The 14,291-nt window shown below is 38.5% G+C and overlaps 1 protein-coding gene and 1 non-coding gene across 2 annotated transcripts in view; one reads left to right on the top strand and one right to left on the bottom strand.

Annotated features, from left to right (window-relative positions):
- LOC136432442 (BTB/POZ domain-containing protein KCTD3-like) overlaps positions 1–14,291 on the bottom strand; it is a 58,476-nt gene that overhangs the window by 22,074 nt on the left and 22,111 nt on the right. The gene's annotated exons all lie outside the window — the stretch shown is intronic.
- Positions 7,996–8,069, top strand: Trnan-guu (transfer RNA asparagine (anticodon GUU)). Its single transcript has one exon. It is a non-coding gene; the product is annotated as a tRNA-Asn (tRNA).

Here is a 14,291-nt window from a genome sequence, read left to right as displayed (position 1 = left end):
CTCAACAATGTAATCCATAATATACTTTCCACGAAACTATAATCCATAATACTTTCCACAAAACCATAATCCATAATACTTTCCACATATATAAGCAATATTTAAAGCCACACTTGCCATTATAATCCACCTCTTTGACCTATACATAACGATTAAGAAGGTCGATAAGTTTTCTATCTTGATAAGTTTACTTAAGACGAATCATGCTATTAAGAGGCATCACAAGGATCTCTAACTTATTGCGATCTTACCGAAGTTGATTCCTAATTATCTTTTACGGCACGTAAGCAGCTTGCATAACCGTAGAGCATTGCAGATTTGTCTTCGGGTTCTTTGTTCCTTCCCGTGATGAATTTCGCTGATAACGCCAGGTAGCACACAAAATGGATCTGCACGATTTATCAGGATCTTCCAGAAGTTGAAACCTCTCCCCGTGGAGATTAGTAAACAGTTTGCACCCATTGTTTGTTCCCAGGTCTCCGATGACTCCTACCATCTGCACTCCTCCGATGACTAATGCGGTGCCAAACCTTAATGGTGCATTTAATGAAGGTTTCTTTGATGTATCGCACAGGTACTACTGTAGCAACGTTGGGGTGATACTCTAGGGGAAGTACCAATCTTTACCAATCCTTGAGATTTATCGCGATATTACGTCCCGTGAATATGCTTGAGGAATTTACAACGTCTTTAATTGGATCTAAATAGCAAATGAGCCAATTTAGTATCATACGCGGGTCACTTACAGACTTTCTGTAATCACATTTTGTCTTCGCTTCTAATTTCCCCTGATAGCAAGGTCCTTATTTCTCATTCTTCTTCACAGATGATGATTAACTAGAGTTCCACGAACACATTATCTTCGCCAAATAATCAAGGCTTATTATGAAGAGTGATTGACATTTACGTGCTTATCACCCCCTGCAAATTTGATCATGCACCATACCATTTGGACGTTATGATTGGGCGAATGTGTCCAGTCTAGATGGGGTTAAAAATCATTTGGTGGTACAGGACTAGTATATGTGTGCAGTGTGCTGGTACAAATGTATATGTTATAACTGGTCATGAAAAAATATGAGTATGTTGATATTATATGGGCCACAAAGGTTCAATATTGCAGTGTTGTAAGTTGAAAGTGATGATGAAATGGCACAGTCAATATATATGAATAGAATAAATCTTTATTCCATATCATACACATTTTGAAAGACATAGTACATGTACAATGTACATGTGACTTTTCCGCACCTAGCAGTGGTGCAGTTTTAGTACAGTGTACTCTCCAAGCAGAGGAGTGGGTCTGGCTGGTTTTTGTCGTGTTTTTAGGTGTTTTTGTCAGGCTTTCTATTTTGTCCCCTTTTCATTTATGTCGCCAATCGTGGTGAACAAAAATGCCTAAACTGAACGCGTTAAAAACCAGCAGGACCTCTGCTTGGAGGATAGTTTATTTATTTGACCTACATGTACGTTTATGCAAGGCCATCTGGTTACATGACCTGACAGTCCCATGTCCGATTATGAAATGCAGTGGGTTAACAAACTTTCCTTTCATTACCTTCGCCGAGAAGGTTATGCAGTGGGTAGCGTTTGTGTGTGTATTTGTTTGTGTGTTTGTAACGTACAGCATAACTCGAGAAGACTTGGATGGATTTTCTTGATATTTGATAGGTGGGTAGGTCTTGATGAGACATGGAAATGATTAGATTTTGGGTCCCCTAGCGGCTTGTTACGGTACAGCAGCGGAACTTCCTGTTTTGATATCTCGTGTTCTGGACATGCTACGCCATGGTCCTGATTTTTGAGTGGTAGATAGCTCTTTGGACGAAGTGGTGTAGGTTTTGGACCCCTAGCGGCTTTTTTGGAACTGCAGGAACAGGTTTTGCTTCAGACTTTGAAATAGAATAACTCAAGAAGGGCCTGATGGATGGTCATGATTTTTGGCAAGTAGCTAGCTTGAGTGATGATGTACATGATTAGATACTTATTATGCAAATCAGTATCTTGTTTGCATAATTAATGAGGAAAGTTTATACATCCGCCAAATTCCATAAAAGGACTCTCAACATGTGAAATATGTAACTGAAGATGAGAGAAATATTAATAGATGTCAACTAGTGATAAATTGAATGAGCTTGAGGTGTGTTCTGGAGCTCAAGTAACACGTGAATCAACTAAAATACTTTTCAGAACAGAATATCCGGAATATCCGGAATATCCGGAATATCCGGAATATCCGGAATATCCGGAATATCCGAACACTAACGTTCGATAAATATGGTAAATAGCTAGGGCTCAAGTAGATTTCTCAACACCAGATAAAAGGCGATATTACTCCATAATACAGAGGCAGAATCCACAACCAATATTCATAATCATCAATATTTTAAACGTCTCAATGTTTATGTAAATTTTCATTAATATCTATGAATATGAATGAGACGCATATCTATAATACATTGATAACATATTTAAAAATATTCATGAACGTTCACATATTTTATGAACATTCATCAATTTTCTGAACATTCAGTTCTGTACATTAATTCAGAACTTGGAAGATTTAGAATTTCCGAAAGATTTGGAAGACTTGGAAGTTTTTTCGGAATATCCGAAATATCCAGAATATCCGGAATATCCGGAATTTCCGGAATATCCGGAATTTCCGGAATATCCGGAATATCCGGAATATCCGGAATATCCGGAATTTCCGGAATATCCGGATATTCCGGATATTCCGGATATTCCGGAAATTCCGGAATATCCGAACACTAACGTTCGATAAATATGGTAAATAGCTAGGGCTCAAGTAGATTTCTCAACACCAGATAAAAGGCGATATTACTCCATAATACAGAGGCAGAATCTACAACCAATATTCATAATCATCAATATTTTAAACGTCTCAATGTTTATGTAAATTTTCATTAATATCTATGAATATGAATGAGACGCATATCTATAATACATTGATAACATATTTAAAAATATTCATGAACCTTCACGTATTTTATGAACATTCATCAATTTTCTGAACATTCAGTTCTGTACATTAATTCAGAACTTGGAAGATTTGGAATTTCCGAAAGATTTGGAAGACTTGGAAGTTTTTTCGGAATATCCGAAATATCCAGAATATCCGGAATATCCGGAATTTCCGGAATATCCTGAATTTCCGGAATATCCGGAATATCCGGAATATCCGGAATTTCCGGAATATCCGGAATTTCCGGAATATCCGGAATATCCGGAATTTCCGGAATTTCCGGAATATCCGGAATATCCGGAATATCCGGAATTTCCGGAATATCCGGAATATCCGGATTATCCGGAATTTCCGGAATATCCGGAATATCCGGAATTTCCGGAATATCCGGAATATCCGGAATATCCGGAATATCCGGAATATCCGGAATATCCGGAATATCCGGAATATCCGGAATATCCGGAATATCCGGAATTTCCGGAATATCCGGAATATCCGGAATATCCGGAATATCCGGAATATCCGGAATATCCGGAATATCCGGAATTTCCGGAATATCCGGAATTTCCGGAATATCCGGAATATCCGGAATTTCCGGAATATCCGGAATATCCGGAATTTCCGGAATATCCGGAATATCCGGAATATCCGGAATATCCGGAATATCCGGAATATCCGGAATATCCGGAATATCCATCATAAACTTTGGACAACTTCTGTTATCGATCAATTTATGATTGATGAGAAACTCCTATCATTTACCAAATCATTTGGCGAAGGTCGTGAAACCAAATATCACGACGATCTGTCGACCCCTTCTCAAGTCTTCCGAATGTCAAAACAAAAACACCCACAAGGGGGCCCAAATTTGTGGCATGAACTATCTACACTTTTAGAAAATATGCCTCCAAATTTTGAAGCTCTAGAAGGCCCATTATCGAACTTGACCTTCCTTTCTGTAAACTAGATATCATACAGATCCATCAACAGCTTCTTGAGTTATGCTGGCGACAGACTTGTGATAATAATTGGCAACACATCATAATATCACAATATCACAATACCATAATATCATAATATCATAATATCATGATATCATAATATCATAATATCATAATATCATAATATCATAATATCATAATATCATAATCATAATATCATCATATCATAATATCATAATATCATAATATCGTTATATCATAATATCGGCGAGATAATATCGTTATATCATAATATCATAATTCATGGCAATGTGGCATGATATTCATGATATTCATAAATTCATGAATTCAGAAATTCAGAAATTCAGAAATTCGTTAACTTGACTCGCGGGACTGTGCATATAAATTATAGATTTATAAATTGAATTAATAAATTAATGAATTGATGAATCAATGAATTAATGAATCTATGAATTTACGAATTTATGAATTTATGAATACCATAAGTATGCGTTTCAATATTATTATATATTTTATATAGATATAAATGAAAATTTACATAAACATTGATGAATATTCATAGACATTTACAAACATTGATGACTAGGAAAATACCCTTCTATTCTGCATCTGTATTATCAAGGTATTACCTTGGTATTATGGAGACGTTTAGGTAATATCGCCTTTTTATCTGGTGTTAATAAATCTACAAGGATGTTATGTTTTATAAATATACGTTTCAACATAGATTAATATTCATAGATATTAATGAAAATTTACATGAACATTGATGAATATTCAAAGACATTTACAAACATTGATGACTATGAATATTGGGGGGATTCTGCATCTGTATCATGGAGAAGTTTAGGTAACATCGCCTTTTTATCTGGTGTTGATAAATCTACTTGAAAGAGCTCTAGCTATTTACCACATTTATCGAACGTTAGTTCTGAAAAGTATTTTAGTTGATACACGCGTTACTTGTGATAATAATTGGCAACACACCTCAAGCTCAGTCAAGAAAAGGGGGAGTAGTGTAACAGTGGGGGTTCAAACGCCTACAACTGACCAGTCTAACTGGTTGCGACCTTGAGCCTAGTGCCTGTGATCTGGCCTCCGGTTTCGGCGTGAGTTCGAATCTCGGTTGGGATCACTTCTGTTTCTACTCGCTCCTTTGATTTGTTTCAACTGTGGTCGATAGTTTGGTGACTGTGGTAGCTATGCACTTCACTCCATCGGCTGAAATATATCGGCTGTGTACTATTGACGTCTTGTGTAGCAACAGTCATCACCCCTCCTCCTGTTCCATTTCTGTCTGCTCTGAATGCCGTTGCTTGTGGCAGAAAATTTTTAGTCTGTTGTCGGCCATTCAGGAAGGTTTCCACGAAACAGAAGACATCGACTGGTTGTGTTGATCTGTCAGCTCTCATATTTTTTAGATGTTCCGCGTAGGAGTATATTCAAGAACTTGACATTTAATGCAAGTATCACGGTCTTCTGTGTTAGGTTGTTGTGTAACCTTTGACACAGGCAGCTGTTTTAGGAGTTCCATTTCTTTAAGAACATATATTTTGGTTTACAGTATTGTAATTCACTAATTGTATACGATTTAAATCCCAATAGATACAATCCGTTCAAACTCAACATGACGTAAGGCAACATATAACTGACCTGAGAAAAAACGACCCGTTTGCGCTCAAACTTCCGGGGACAACAGTTTTGTCCAGTGATCTACCTTAAACTTTAGGTACAGCCCCATGCTAAAGATTGAGGATACTTCTCTCGTCGTGCTTGGATCGTCCGCTTGCCGTAACTGAGAACTTATTGAAAATTGCCTTTTGATGGGTACCGCATTTGGGTAAATCTTTCTTGTATTTGCTTTCACTGTCGAATTTTACGAGGAAGGTGTGGACATCATGGCATGTGCTGTCAATGCCTACGAATGCGCCCTTAACAATTCCGTCTAATATGTTAACGTTGGCAGTGACCACGACTCTTGCACCTACTGCTATTGACAATATCTCTCTAAAGCCTACTGTTTCACTTTTTTTTGGAGGGTGTTAGATTTGTGAGACCTGTTACTGTTGTCTGAGATTATCTTTCCTGTTCTAAGTACTGTCCACTCTGATATAGTTTCTTTTGTTTTGATATATAGTTCTTCAGGGGGCCGGGTCACTCCCTGGTATGGGCTGCGGGACAATGTAGTCCCCCCTCACGGGTGTCGGTTTTCTCTTTCATACCGTATAAGTTTTCCTCTTGTAAAGATTATCTCTCTCGATATGTTTCCTCTATCTCCGCTAAGTCCTTGAAAAGTGTATTCTACCCAAAAAGAAATGTAACTGTTTTTTCGTGTCTCTGTCTTAAATGTGAAACACCCTGGAGGGGAGTTCAGTCAGGTCCTGATGGGTAGCATGGGTCTGTTTTAAAGATTATCCTGATTTTGAGGATTTTTATGTCACTATCTGCGCAAGAACCTTTTCTTACTCTCATCTACGAAGGACTGGTCCACATCCAGTGTGGTATACAACTGCATTTTACAAACCACATAAAGCTTAGTATAATGCCTTCTGTAGTGCCTGCTGCTTGCACATTTCCTTATATTCATCGTTTTGACTTGTCCCGCACAGGACCAGACCTTTCCTGTGTTTGTTGATATAAGCTCCGTCCCAGCCGGAGTGTAGTTTGGCCGGTGGTTTTTGAGGTCACCAGAGAGCATCAATCTAATTTGCACAGGCCTGCTGACAAGCAGGTGTTGTCCTTAGATATAGGTCGACAAAGGGTACTTAAAAAATGTAATCATAAACAAGCCTATTTCACCACTTAATTTGACCCTGATTACAATTTCATACGTCTTTATTTGTTAATCATTACCTCAATAACCTACCTGTCCAAAACAATGCAAATTCATCAAACCCTACCCGAGTTATTCGCCTCCAAAGGTAACATAAAAAAGGTCTACTGCAGTTCTAAGCAAGCCTCTAGGGGGTCTAAACTTATATCACTTACTCCCTGCCCCAAGAGCTGTACACCGCTTAAAAATCGTTACCATAGCACTTGTATGAAATTTGACCACATGCTTTCGGCGAATTCATAACCTTTCCTCATTTATTATGCAAATTATCGTCTTATTTGTATGACAAGTATTCAGTTATGTAAAGCATCACCGAAACTATCCACATGCCATAAATTATGATAATCCGTCAATCCCTGCTGGAGTTATTCGTCTCCAAATGTATTAACAAAAACGCCAACTGCAGTTCCAAACGAGCCATCACTACCTATCCACGAAATATCATGCACAACCGCCAATAGCTCCTCGAGTTATGCTGGCGACATACAAACTCTCACACACACAAAGCCTGCTGCAGTTCTGTAGGAAGCGCCAAATAAATCATTTTCAAACTTGACCTCCGTTCCCACAATCTCTTCGAAACTACCAAAAATCATTGAGATCCATCAACGTTTCCGTCACTTTTTTTGCCTACATACAAACACAGAAAAATTAAAAGTCCACTGCAGTATTGTTGGAAAACGACAGGTGAACGATTTTTGAACTTGACCTTCCTTTGCACAACCACTACACACCTACCAAATATCATGAAGATCCATCAAAGGTTTCCCGAGTTATGCTCTTGACATACATACAGACCCACACAACAGCCGGTTCAACCGAAAACATGATCTACTCCGAGTTCCTCGGCGAAGATAACGAGTTCCTCGGCGAAGATAATAAGAGACATCTATCGGCAAGTAGAAGAACTGTATGTACTTGGTCGTCTACCCCTTGCGCCTTTTGGCCCCTGTAACATTCGTTGCGTAACGGGTTTAGGCCACAAAGATGGGGGCATGTTTAGAACAGTAGTTTTGAATGTTCAAATTCAGCTGTCTGGTGACAGAAAAAGTTTGCCGGAAATCCTTGTCAACGTTCAGTCAGTTCTGTCATAGCGTCGCAAAAATAGCGTACATCCAAGGAAGTTTTTTCCTGATTAAAACCTCCTTGGTATGACGAATGTCACTGGGCCCAAGGACACGACAGAGGGAGTCATATATCATAACAGCATCAACGTCTCTGTGGCGCAATCGGTTAGCGCGTTCGGCTGTTAACCGAAAGGTTGGTGGTTCAAGCCCACCCAGGGACGTAGCATACATTTTACTTCCATTTCCAATAATCTGAATTTCTTTTTTTGGAGAGGGGTGTGATCTTATTTCTTTAATTTCGTCCTACTGCTACGATGCTTTTGCATGCACTTGTTGAAAGAACGGCCATAGACATAGCGAACACATTTAGTATGGTTGCAATTTTGAAAATGCTGGAATGTGAGGAATTCATATTGGCGACAAGTTGAAGCATAAAAATGAAATTCATTTTTAAAACAATATCTTAAAAGACTGGCTGTGACTTCACGTCAGAAGGAATGGCTCCTGCTAATTTGAGGTCCAAAATGTGTTGAATGAATGAATGGTTTTATTTGATCATTGTGATCGGAAAACATGAAGTACCTCGCAGCCATAGGCTGAATTGCGTACTTTTTACATTATTTTTACAAAGTAGTGACATTAGGCAATCTATCGGTTACATACAAAGATAATATAATTGTTCCTAATCAACAATAAATGCGTTCTTAAAATCACAGGTAAACACTACCTTAAAACAGGTAGGTTGAAGACGGGTACGTCGGAAGTTTAAATACAAACATAACAAGGCTTATTATGGATAGTGATTCATATTTACATGCTTTGATATCACCCCCCGAAAATTTGATCATACACCATGTGCTGTTTGTAAGTTGTTGTTTTTTTTGGGGGGGGGGATAGGGTTAAAAATCATTTGGTGGTACAGGACTAGCGTACAATGTCTTGTGTGCTGATATATATTAAAACTGGCCATGAAAAAATGAGTATGTTGAAATTATGGGCCCTCAAAGGTTTGAAATTGCAGTGTCGTAAGTTGAATGTGACGATGAAATGGTGCAGTCAACATATATGAATAAGAATAGAATAAATCTTTATTCCATGTCATACACATTTTGAAAGACATAGTAAATGTGACTTTACCGTACCTACCATTTGTGCAGCTTTGAAGCAATGTACTCTTTATTAAAAGCAGAGCCGTGTTTTTGACGTGTTTTTAGGTGTTATGTCGGGTTTTCTATTTTTCCCCTTTTCGTTATGTCGGCAACGTGCTTTGGACAAACATGCCTAAGCTAAACATGTGAAAAAACAGCCGGACCCACACCTCTGCTTGGAGAGCAGTGCTGTGCTCTATTTGTTTATTTGACCTACTTTCCCAGGCCATCTGTTTGTAAGACCTGTTTTCTGGGAAACCGTCACATGTTTCAGGGTCCCAATATGAAATACATCAAACTTTCCTTACTAATTATGCCAATTATCTCCTGATTCGCATAATTAGTCGTTTATTTTGTAAAGCACCATCTGAGCTATCTGAATACCAAACGTCAGGACGATCTGTCGACCCCTTCTCAAGTTATTCATGTCCGAAGGTCAAAACAAAAACACCCACTGCAGTTCCAAAAAAACACGCTAGGGGGCCCAAACTTTCACAACTTACTTTCTATAGCATGAACTATCTACATTGTACCACACAAAAATCATGACCATAGCACTTTCAGAAAATATGCCCCAAAATTTTGAAGCTCCGCTGCAGTACCTTAAGTACCCGCTAGACGGCCCATTATCGAACTTGACCTTCATTTCTGTAAACTCTACCCATCCACTAAATATCATACAGATCCATCAACAGCTTCTCGAGTTATGCTGGCGACATACAAATGCAGATCCACACAAAGCCCGCTGCAGTACCGACGGAAAATGCCAGGGGAACCATTTTTGAACTTGACCTCCGTTTCTACAACATCTACACACCTGCAAAAAATTATGAAGATCCATCAACGTTTCCGTCACTTTTTTTGCCTATATACAAACACAAAAAAATTCAAAGTCCACTGCAGTACTGTTAAAAACGCAAGGTGAACCATTTTCGAACTTGACCTTCCTTTGCACAACCACTACACACCTACCGAAAATCATAAAGATTCATCAAAGGTTTCTTGAGTTATGCTCCTGACATACATACAGACCCACCTAACAGATTTTTCAACCGAAAACATAATCTTCCCCGAGAACAAGTACCCGGCGAAGATAATTAACTCACTGACAGTAATCAGTTGATTTTAAAAGCAGTCACTACATGTAATGATTACCTGAACTGTTGTAGGCTTTAAAAACAGTTGTAAAGAAAATTTAGGGTTATTGTAATGTAGTAGCAGCTTATTAGTTGTATCACAGATACATTTAAGTTTTAGATTACCAATGAGCAATTATTGTAAGATTTCAGACTAAAAATGATTTAAATATTTTTCGCATGCTTTTTCATCATACCGAGAACATACATGTATTATGCTGTCTTATATTCATTTAAATATGCTTGTTTGAATTGCAAAATCAAAGACACCAGAAATTCTTGATTTTCACCAAGCATCGAACTTTGAGCCCCACAAACTTTTTAAACTGCATTAAGTTTACAGTATTCTTTTTCATAGTGGAAATGACAAAGTGTCCTGTACCCTACATCCCATGCAAAGGTTGCGATATCACATCCTAGTCTTTATAGGACAGTACAAAACCTCATAAGTCCTTTTATACCCACAAAAGTCCATTAGTTTATCCAGGTTATTTACTAGTCACTTAGCCAGAAATGGGTCAGTCCATTTGCGCCGGGGGAGCGAGCGCGGATGATGTACCTTAAAGTTTGACTTCGATTCGCTGTGGACATAAGACGATCTGTCAGCGGTTACCGCGGGGTCATCTGCGTGATCAATCTCGCACCGAGCCTGCCTGTGCGGTGATCATCATAGATCAAGAGGTCGACTCTCCTAACGTGGTTAAATGAGATACTAGCTGTCAGGTCTAAAGTGGGTCAGGCCATTTGTAACCATCTTTAGAAAGAGTACCCTGGGCGGACAATGCACCAAGACAATTTCAGTTTTAATGTTTTTCTAACGAGGTTTGAGGCCATTAGTCAGGGTTTTTTATGGTCTTGGGAATGCCGGAGTTCATACCGATGGGTTGTGTGAGCGAGACAGACATTTATAACTTAGTCTGATACTGTGCGTGTCACCTTTGTAGTAAAGGAAAAGTTAAAACGGGCGACCTCAAACTGAGGATGAACCATGGCGCTTTTTCGTTAGCTAATAGTACAATGCTGCTTCGCTACAGCTCGCATATTTAGCCAAGCACACTGGGTCACTCGTACGTTCTAAGACTTTTACATGCAGATGTTTGACTCCATAATATATGCTCCCTGATTAAAAACTTAGGCTAAGTCCTGTGGTTTAGACAAGATATATTGAATTATACATGAATTTCATTTGCATATAATGTAGACATACACCCATGAATTGTAATTGCAGCTCTGTCAGGCCATACTTCTCAAATACTTTGGAATGGTGCTTTCGTGTGAGTCTTTCCCTGTCAACTCTATCCTTATAGTTTCCCATACTCTCCAACACTACAATCTTTATAGTTACGACTTCCTGTACTCTTTGATGGCAACACAAATCTCAGAGTAGCAACGTTGTTCATTGGACATCCACAAAATGACCAAAATGTGCTTTTATCACAGTTAAGATCTACGTGATATCTTCAGACGTTGCTTTTCTATATACCCGGTAACGTCTTTGCGGCAAAATTATGATGGACACTTTCCCAAAGTGGACCGGTGCTGAATTCAGATGGTTTAATGCTATCTGTGCACTGCCAGATCGACCCTTGCCCCCCTTCCAACACACAGCCTTCCTCCTACAGAGATCTTATCTGTTGAGCTCTGTTTAGAGACATGACACATGTCAACATGCAATAAAGTGCTGCTGGCTGACTTACAACACCTGTCTATCAATGAAAGACATCTTCAACAATCCATAGACACCCGACCTTTACAACTCTTTCTGACGTCAATCTCGAATACTGTAAATGCATTTAAGTTTGTGTGGTTTTTATTTCGCGGTAGGGAGAAAATGGTGGTTTTAAGTTGGCATTTGAAACAATAGTAGCGTTACAGTAATAGGTGGGCAAAAAGTTTTGCGGTGGTTTTAAGTTTGCGCTGAAAGTTTGCAGCGAAAACCGCGAACATAAAATCACCGCAAACATTTCTGCATTTACTGTATCTTTCGTAATGTGCTACATGTAGCTCAAACGTCAGTTTAAAACCACACTGAAGAATAATGGTATCGGAAAGAAAAGAAAAAAATCACAAAATGTATTATCTGTTCAACATCATACAAAATGTCGAAAAGAGCTAGCGGAAATTTGCTGGGAACGATGAACCCGAAAATACTGTACATAGCATCTGTCTTCATTGTCAGTGGAAGAATAGCTCTTCAGCACGCTAAACTACTGTAAATGCAGAAATGTTTGCGGTGGTTTTATTTTCGCGGTTGTCGTGGGGACCGTTTCACCGCAAACTTAAAACCACCGCAGACATTTTGTCCAATACTGTAGCAATATGTGACTATAACGCAGCCGCGAACTTAAAACCACCGCGAACGCTCCATTTTCCCCTTAGCGCGAAATAAAAACCATGCGAACTTAAATGCATTTACAGTAGTCTGATGTCTTTAACTTTCTTTCATAACATAACACTGGTCACTTCACATCCGGAAAGCCAGTTTCCGGATTCGAAGGCGTCCATCTTGGAAATCCAATTTTCCAACTTTTTTTCTACTGAACATACAGATTAGTTTTACATGTCATTTGAAAGAGTATGATTTCCCTTGCGTTATGGTACCTCTAATTTGGTCATAAGATGTAAAGCTATGAAGATATTCCTTTTTAAAGTTGCCCAACCCATACCTACATTGATTAGGCCTGGCGACTGTACTATTGCCCAGACTTTGCTAAACTGGGGCCACAGGGGGCTAAGAGTGGGCTATCCCAATGAAAATTGGTGATAATTAGTCCTTCCACACTGTTGAAAACACTCGCATAATGAGTTATCACACCTGGCTAGTCAGTGTGATTAGCACTTATTTGACATTTTTCTCCTGAGGTGAACAATCTGATTTGAACAAGAAGCTCTATCAAACCTCCTTGATTTGACTTTGCCAGATCACAGTGCTTCATTATTTCAAACTAATAAGCTAATGTTGTCAATTAGCTTGACTACATAGGACATCTGGACATCTGCAAAGAACGAAAAAAAAGTATAATGTGCCTTGGTTGTATTCATATAAGCTGTGATAAATGTAACCAAGATGTAATGGTGTAAAACGATTTTGACCTTTTTTAAAGAAATGGTGGAAGAAACCTTGAAGAAACAAATCAAATGGGTTGGGGTTTTGTTCGCGTTAAGAATTTTCGCGTTCGCGTGGAAAATTTTCGCGTGGAAAATTTGAAATGGAGAATTCATCTATAGGTTCAAAATATCAAAGTTATTTATCATCAAAATTTTTCTCCCTTGGGAATAGACTTGAGTCCCTTGGGAATAGCACACACCAAACCACACCACACCCTGCCCACACCCATGCAGGGAAAAAGTTTGCCTGTAATTTTGATCATTTGCTCGTAAAAATACGCTAATTATTTGATCAGAAGGGAATTGAAGGTTTGCAAGTCTAAAGTTTCACACCCAAAAAATGTCAAAGGATTTTTGAAATTCAAAAAACACAAAAAAACAAGTTGATTCCCAAGGGGCTCAAGTCTATTCCCAAGGGAGAAAAATTTTGATGATAAAATTACTTTGATATTTTGAACCTATAAATAAATTCTCCATTTCAAATTTTCCACGCGAAAATTTTCCACGCGTACGCGAACATTCTTCACGCGAAAAAAACCCGTTCCCAATCAAATTCAACTGTAACAGTTTCAATTGTCTTCCCTTGGCCCTCGCCGCAAAAAAAAGAATGTTAAGAAATCATTGGGAATTTTCATAATTTGTATTTGGGAGATTAAAAAAGCCTCAATGCAAGGAGGTTACAGGCCTATGTATTAAACCTCCTTGCTCAATGTTTAAGATTTGCTTCGAGTCCTGAGTTGTGGATTTGTTTCTTTGTTAGCAAGGCCTTAGACCATGTATAACTTGATTGCTGTTTGAACTCTCTTATCGATCAAAAGCCTTCTAATTGTTCGCTTGGCCCATGAATATAACATCTTTATTTGACCAAGGATATATAAAACCTCCTTGGTTTTGTCCACTTATAAAAACATTTGTAACATTATGTAACAAAGCTTCAGGTAGACAATTTGCATAATACTTACTGATCACCCATACAAAAAGAGCGGATAATGATACCTACCAATTAACATGGTTAACACAGAGCTTGAATGACAATGGTCCATTATTTACA

Source organism: Branchiostoma lanceolatum, chromosome 4 (genome assembly GCF_035083965.1).
Source record: "Branchiostoma lanceolatum isolate klBraLanc5 chromosome 4, klBraLanc5.hap2, whole genome shotgun sequence".
In the NCBI taxonomy this organism is placed as follows: domain Eukaryota; kingdom Metazoa; phylum Chordata; class Leptocardii; order Amphioxiformes; family Branchiostomatidae; genus Branchiostoma; species Branchiostoma lanceolatum.
This window is presented reverse-complemented; position numbering and strand designations above follow the sequence as displayed.